The 8457-nt window shown below is 34.9% G+C and overlaps 1 long non-coding RNA gene across 4 annotated transcripts in view; it reads left to right on the forward strand.

The window, feature by feature from the left end:
* Nucleotides 1-7956, forward strand: part of LOC123456723 — a 68019-nt gene extending 60063 nt beyond the window's left edge. For 3 of the 4 annotated variants that reach the window (XR_006634640.1, XR_006634639.1, XR_006634637.1), the window contains one exon: nucleotides 4312-5672. This is a non-coding gene — a long non-coding RNA (uncharacterized LOC123456723). Of the gene's footprint in view, nucleotides 1-4311; nucleotides 5673-6639 lie in introns of those variants that run through there. The other variant, XR_006634638.1, reaches the window with a different exon arrangement.
* The last annotated feature ends 501 nt before the right edge of the window (nucleotides 7957-8457 follow it).

Below are 8457 nucleotides of genomic sequence, written 5' to 3' on the forward strand. Positions count from 1 at the left end.
TGAAGCCTTTTCATGGGGTTGAGTTCAAAAGTCATTCACAGGATGTTGTGAATGTTTGGTATTGGTCAAATGGTAGGATTAGAATTCAGTGGCAACACTGTCATATAAATAGGCATTGTGATTTTTCTTTAAATCAGCAACAGTCCTACAGATTGAAACGTTGACATTTAGTAGGTCTTAAACAGTTAGAGCTCAGAGAACCTTTCTGTTGTCACAGGGTTTGGGTAAGTTCTTAAGCTTGCCATCCATAAGCTGAAAGATTGAAATTTTCTTCTTTATAGGCTTATTTAGCAATGGTGGCAAAATAAATAAATAAAAAAATCAAGGAAAGTGGTGAGAAAGGGCAGCCCAGCCTGCTGCAATAGGGAGAACATATTTGAATACTGGCACTTCGTTTTAAAATATCCATTTGCGGACTACAGGAATGGCTTAACAGTTAATGCATTTGCCTACAAAGTCAAAGGACCCACGTACAATTCCCCAAGACACACTTTAGCCAGATGCACAAGGGGGCGCACGCATCTGGAGTGGACCTGGCAAGTCCATTCTCTCTCTCTCTCTCTCTCTCTCTTTCACTTTCTCTCTCTCCCTCTTTCTCTGGCAAATAAATAAATAAGTAAATATTCTTTTGCTTAAAATCTTTTTAATCTCAGAATGCAGAGAACAATCTTTAAATTGTATATTTGAATCACATACCTGCCACCCCCTGAATGCTAATAAAGGGTTTAACTCTGTGTGTGTGTGTGTGTGTGTGTGTGTGTGTGTGTGTGTGTGTGTGTGTGTGTGTAGTCTCAATACTGAGTGAATAATGCTTGTGATGTGAAATACATTGATCTCTGAACTTTACATATTATTATCATCTTCCCATGGTCTTAGATATGAGTATGTTATGAAATAAATATATACTGTTAACAAAATGTACAAATTTTGATGAAGCATAAAATCAAGCAAAGAAGATGAAAGGGCAAAGATTTAATTAGTGTGAATAACATATACTGAGAAATTAAAAACAAATGTATTATACTTGAGACATTGCCCTTGATCTTGCATTGCTAGTTAGCCCATCACTCTAAGTACCTAGAGGTAGTTCTTGACTACCTTGCAGTCATATGATGGGTATTATAATGAGGAGGACATGGAACTTCAAGGGAGGGCTTAGACATGGCTTCTTGTCTGTTATGGGTTGGGGATTTCTGCTCTTTGTTAAGTGATGATTAGTTATGGCAGTATAATCCTTGGCATGTTGGAATTTGAAGTTAGCATAAAGACTAGATCTTGGCATCAGACAGACATTTTCAACTTCTTCCCCTGTCAATTATCAGCTGTGTGACAATAGGCAGGTTTATTAACTATTATGAACTTTCAAATCTGTAAAACGGGGTGAAAGTGCCTGCATGATTGTATGGCAATTGGAGATTATATGCAAGGCTTAGGACAGTGCCTGGCACATAGTTAGCGCTCAATAAATAATTGCTATTATTATTATTATTATTACAATATAAGAATTATTTAAGGATAACATGATAATTTATCCTTGTTAGCCAATTTTTTATGTTTAGTTTTCTTCAAAATAAGGTATGTATGCTAGTTTATAAAAGAAAATAATTAATTTTAATATTTTTCCTTTTTATTGATGGGGGACATCTGAGACAATAATTTTATGTTCCTATTGTTCTTTGACCTACAGTAATTTTTAATGCTGTATTTATAATGTGATTACTACTGCATGATGTTTATCTATATAATAAATAGAGGTAATGGCTTTTTGACATGGATGTATTTCAGTTATCTTGAAAAATTCATCTATGTAGTTCCACCTTAAGTTTACTTAAGTCATTCTGACATAGGAAACAAAGATAAATCTATATAGAACCTACTTTGCTTCTTGACCACTAGAGTCCTTTGAAATAATTGTATAAATAAATCACAGTAACTTTATTAGGCAAGGAAGAGTCCTCAGAACTGACTTCTGCACTTTACATTTTGTATTTTTGTTATGGAATTCAAGTACTTTAATATGGTGTTATGCAGAAAGTTAGGATTCATCATAAATCTGGTGCTATGTCTGTGGAATTCCAGTTTTGTCCATGCCATTCTGTCCCCTGTACCCCACTTAATGCAGTAGCCACATGCCAAGTCTTGAAGCATTTTAACTTGAAGTATCTGGCATACCAGAATATATGTTTGTGTGTGTATATATATATATATATATATCTTTACTACTTAGCACATTGCTGCATGTACAATTCTGTCACATACTTCCTTGTTCAAAAACATAAAATGCATTCTTATTGTCTCTTTATCTTACTGTTTGATAAGTCCTGGGCTATTCCCAGTGTATCCTACCAGGTTATCTACCCTATATTTTCTCATGCAACACACATGACAGCCCCTGTCCTCAGCATGATGTAAGTAATAAGGCCATTTTTCCTATAGCTCAAATTTGACCTCTTTGCTACTTAAACTCATGGGCAGGAATAGAAATTTACACATATTTCCTAAAGCCAAGAGTATCTGGGAAAATCTACCAAACTATAATCTCTTTCTTATTCCCCACTTCTATTTATGTCCAGTTTTCTTACTTATCTAGACTACTAAATTACGGCCTCTTTGACCCTCGGCTCCCTTGGCCGAGGCCCTGTATCAGTGCATTTAATTTTTATTCCTAATACAAGATTTCTTTTATAGGCACCTAAAACATTTGCATAGAGGTCTGAAGTCCACCCTTAGGTTCTTGGAATCTTCATCTGCTGGTTATCATATCACATCAGAACTATATCACTTGGATTCTCAGTGTTGTATCCCTTCTCTTACAAGAGAATAATAGCCTGGAAAGAACTTAAGTTTATCTTAACCAAGAATTAGCATCTAGAGTTTGATTTGGTAAACTAAGATTCTTGGGACAAATCCAACTTCACTGTTACGTTGTATAAATAAAATTTTATTGAATTTTACGTAGCCATCCCCATTAATTTCCTTATCCATACTGCAATATCAAAGTTGATGAGCTGCAACAGAGATCACTAAATATTTGAAATCTAGCACTTTTCATAACATATTTGCTGAACCTTGATCTAGAGTTGAGTAATTTACCTAACCTAAATATTACTTATTCTTTGATATTTCCCAATTTCCATTTCTGTTGACCTATAAAAAACAAAAAGGCCAGTTCATTGAGACTGTGACAGTTCTAACCCATTCAAACAACTTATTTTCATTTGAACTTCCCTGCATTCTCTTTTTTAATCTTAAAATGTCCCTCCACTGTGTTTTACTTTGAGTAGAAGGGATACAGTAAATGTAAAGAAGTCTTATGATTTTTAATTGTAATATCTAGGCTCCATTATAGAAGTTTTTCAATATTTCCAATGTCTGTAAACATGAACTCTAGTATCTAAAAGATAAGGCCTTTCCATTCTTCAGTGTCTCTTACTCAAGTCTGTTAGCTTAGAATCACAAGATCACCAATGGCCAGACTTTCCCCTCATTAGAACACCCATGTCTTTCAGTCTTTGGCCCATAGCATCTCTGATGTTCATGTTTTCTAATCTTTTCAATATATTAAGGTTATTAAAATATAAGTCTTCCAATATTCCCATCACTACTTACACCAAATCTAATATTTTCTTTTCAAGTCCAGAGTTCTGACTATCAAGTTTTCCATAGACCCAGTCTTTCAACATTTCTTATATGCAAGACTTCTATAGTTGAGGTACTCAATGGTGTCCAGGTCTAGCCTTTCTAATATCTTCTAGTGTTTGCATTATTCAGCTCCAATGTTGTCTAATCCCGCCTAAATCCTGATTTGGCAATGTCTTTTTATTATGTTCTTCTCATGCCCAATCTTTAAACATCTCTTAGACCTTTGTTTTCCTACATTTAAGTGCTGTATTATCTCAAATTCCTGAATAAGTAGGTCTCTTATCACCTAGTTCGTTTCATATTTATATTTCTTAATGTCTAGGGTAGCCAAAATACTTGACTTCTAGCGTTGTATAAACTCATTTTTTCCAAATTATGTGTCTTTTGACAGGAATCTCCAGATTTCCTACTTTATTCCAATATATGAAATTTTTGATTTTATGATTTATAAATGTCCAGGTCCTCTATTGTGCAATCCAGCATTGTTTAAATGTCCTAAGGTACAAGATTTGCAATGATCCTAGGACTTCCAGTGCATGGCTTCCAATATTCAATATCCCAATACTCAGGGCCTCCAAAGTCTCCAGTGTCTAAAGTGTGCAATGTCTCCAATACCTATGACTTCCAATGTCTCCAACATCCTGTGCTTACAATGTTTCCAATGTCCAGGGTTTCCAGTGGTGCCAGTGTCAAGGTCTTCCAACATCTCCAGGTCTTCCAGCAATTGCAAGTCTTCCAACCACCTCAAGGTCTTCCAGACAATCCTGGCCTTCCAGAAAATCTGTCTTCCACATGACCATGTCTTCCAAAACCTCCCAAGTCTTCCAATAAATCCAGTCTTCCACAAAATCCAGCTCTTCCAGGAAAATCCACGTCTTCCAGAAAATCCACGTCTTCCAGTGATTTCAAGGTCTTCCAGCCAATCTACGTCTTCCAGGAAATAAATCTGTGTCTTCCACCAAATCCAAGTCTTCCAGAAAATTCCCAGGTCTTCCAGCTGATCAACATCTTCCAGAAAGAAATCCAGGTCTTCCAGCCAATCCATGTCTTCCAGAAAATCTATGTCTTCCACCATATCTAAGTCTTCCAGTCAGTTGAAGTCTTCCACTCAATTAAAGTCTTCCTATAAATCCAGTTCTTCCAGTTAATCCAGGTCTTCCAATCAACCCAAGTCTTCCTGAAGAAAAATCCAGGTCTTCCAGCCAATCTACGCCTTCCACCAACTCAAGTCTTCCAGTCAACTCAGATCTTCCAATAAATCCATGTCTTCCAAAAATCTCCAGGTCTTCCAGCCAAGATATGTCTTCCTGAAGATGAACGTCTTCCAGAAAATCCATGCCTTCCTGGAACCTCCCAGTCTTCCAGCATATCCATGTCTTCCAAATAATCCAGGTCTTCCGGACAATTCGGGTCTTCCTGAAAATCCATGTCTTCCAGGAAATCCTTGTCTTCCATCAAATCCATAGCTTCCGGAAAATTGAAGTCTTCCAGCTAATCCACATCTTCCAGGAATTCCATGTCTTCCAGAAAACCCAGGTCTTCCATGAAATCCATGTCGTCCAGCCTATCTATGTCTTCCAATGAAGCTATGTCTTCCAGAAAATCTATGTCTTCCAACAGATCTATGTCTTCCTACATCTCCAGGTCTTCCAGCATCTCCAGGGCTTCCAGCATCTGACTGTCTTCCAGCATCTCCTCATCTTCCACAATCTTCATGTCTTCCAACATCTTCAAGCCTTCCAACAACTACCGAGTCTTCCATCAACGGGCTCAATATCCACGTTTTCCAATGTCTCCAGGGTACCAGGCTTCTGAAAGTTAGGTTTTCCAGTGTCTGCAATATTCAGGTATTAAAATATGTTTCATAGTCTATTTCTTCTAACCTTACCCCAGGTTTAGTCTTTTTCAAATCTACCTTTTCTCTGCCCAAGCTTTCTTATGTGCAGATCTTTCCACAGATGGATCTTCCAATTTAAGCATTCCTGCTTCTAGTAGAATTTGCTCCAAAAATTTTAATAAGGTATTACTTCTTACAGGTCAGATTTAATATACCAACAGTACTGCCATTTGAGTTTCTTTTGCTACTAGGAAATATCTATTCTTTATAGTTTTAATTTTTTTTTCTTTCAGAAAAGAGCTTTATAGGATTTCCACTTTGATAGTAAATTGTGCTTAACTGCAGGTGAAATTTTTCTTCTAACAAGAAAAATTCATGTTTAGAGAATATAATTTTAGAGGTACTGTAGAGTACATTTGTATATTTAACTATTTTAATAACAAATTTGTATTTGTTGTTACATGAATAACAACAACAATAATAATAATATCAGTACATAGCATTTGCCATGTCCAGGCACTGTTCTAAGAACCTTGCATGCATTAACTCATTTAATCTTCATAGCAACTCATTGTGGTAGCCCTTATCACTATCCCCGTTTTACAGATGAAGAAACTGTCCCATACAGGTGAAATACTTTGTACAAAGGACACAACTAGTAATAAAAGTTGAGAATTGAACCCATTAAACCAGGATTCCTTCCACTATGATATAGAATCTTGAAAAATTGTTATAAGACTCATGGGAGCTAAAGTTTGATTATTCCTATATTATATGTACACTATTATAAAGTCATATATGTGACTTTATAATATATATTTATATATATATAATACATATATATATAATATATTAAATGTCTTGTTGTGTCCTGTCACTATCAGAACCTTATTTGTAACAGCTTCATTCCTCATTCAGCTACTGATATCCCCTTGCTCTGAAAATATTTCCTGATATTATTTTTAATTGTGATGGGCTGGAAGCAGGGAAGTACTGAGTTCAAGTACTCCATGCTTTGAATTACATTCATAGCTTCATGCTATGCAGATAGTTGCATGAAATTTAACTTTCCCCTCTACTTTAATCCCTTGTCACTATCACTATCTAGTCTGAGCCATTCTATCTAGACCACTTACCATTAGTTTGTTTTTGACCTCCAGGATCTACCTGCTTCTTCATATATCATTGGCCTGGGTTCCTGATCACTGCTTTGTATCCAAGTAATGGTAACTACAACTTCTTAAATCTCAGAATGCTGAGATAGAGAGCTAATTGCTTGGTTCTCCCACTCTCAGCTCTCCTTGGGCACTTCTAGAAATATTGCTGATTATGACTCTGGTTGGTATGAACATAATGAAATTATAGTTAGGCAAGTGATCTCTAAAGATTTGTAATCACCTACATGGTAATTCTTGAAATATCAATACCTTTTGAATCATAGTCTATAATGTACTATCATTCCATTTGTTCATCTGTCTGTTCATTTAACAAGTATTTATTGAGTGCCAATTGTTTGCCAGGCATGGTTTAATGAAGCTTAAAATCATATGGGGGCTGCATATAATATACAAATAATTTAACAAATACTTATCAATTATGGTGAAGCAATGTAAGAAAAATAAATATAGGTGTGAGAGGTAAGAAATGTAAGTTTAGATGCTGTGAGAGTTTTGAAAGAATAGTATTCCTGAGGGAGTGACATTCATATTGATTCTGAAGGATCTAGGTCCTCATTTTTTTTTATCATAGAAAGCTTGTTACTTAGGTAATACATATGATTTGGTATGAGATTTACCTATTGAGAGTATGGACAGTGAGAATGGGATTGTGGTGTTGTTTGGACCCCGTTTTGTTTTCTTCAGTATTCCATTCTGCCTTAAACAAGGAATATCAAAAATTTGTAGTCTTCCAATGAAATAGTTTTAGTTTGAAATATTGATCCAAGGAAATTGGCTACAATGTGAATAATACAAGCTGGGCATGTTGGTACATGCCTGTAATCCCAGAATTCCAGTGAATAAGGTGAGGGGTATTGAGCGTTCAAGGCCAGCCTGGTGTTCACACCAAGACATTGTCTCAAAAACTGTAGATAATTCATACACAAAATGTTCTTCATATACTTACTGGCTATAGTATAAACAAAAAAAACCACAAGTCTATCTTTAAAGGAATTATGAAGTACATAAAACATTATGTTATTAAAGTATATCTGGATTGTTAATTATGTAACAGTTAAAAATCAGCATGATGATATAAAGTGTGTATGCAGCTATACATAATAAATAATTAATGCCAAGTGATTAGACATAAGTACATTGGATATTGTTAACTGGTAATCATGGGTCAGGAAGATTATATATGACTTTGCTTTCTTCTTTACATTCCTATTGTTCCCCCAAAAGTTTTTTTAAACAAAATTTATTCCTTTTCATGTGACAGTATCTTTGTTTAATAAAAGTAACAAATTGTGCACAAAATTCATTATTTATTAATTTTTAAATATACAAGTGATCATGCATATTACTGATGAAAATATTTCAAAATATAATGATGCAATGTGAAAAACTAAAATATCAAGTGATCTCAATGCACAATGATAATCATTGTGAATACTTTAGCTATTATTTTTCCCAACTCTTCAGCAAGTATGTTTACTTTCTTTTGTAAAATGTACAAGTCTACTATTTAACCGCTCTGTTTCATTAATAAATTGTGAGGAATTTCTGCATCAGTAACTTTGAATCTGTGTTATAACTTAATACATAATCTAAAGACTTGTGATGAGCTTATATGTTGTACAAGTTGAGCAGAACACAAATCGTATCATCCTACATAGTAACCCATTTGTATGAAAATTTGTTCAATATTACTTTGAATAAATAACTAAAACTTATAATGGAGCTAAATGACATTAACATCATAATGGTTATCATAGAAAAAACATACAAATAATCCAAAGAGGCTGGCTTAGCATTAAA

This window comes from Jaculus jaculus, chromosome X (genome assembly GCF_020740685.1).
Source record: "Jaculus jaculus isolate mJacJac1 chromosome X, mJacJac1.mat.Y.cur, whole genome shotgun sequence".
NCBI classification, from domain to species: domain Eukaryota; kingdom Metazoa; phylum Chordata; class Mammalia; order Rodentia; family Dipodidae; genus Jaculus; species Jaculus jaculus.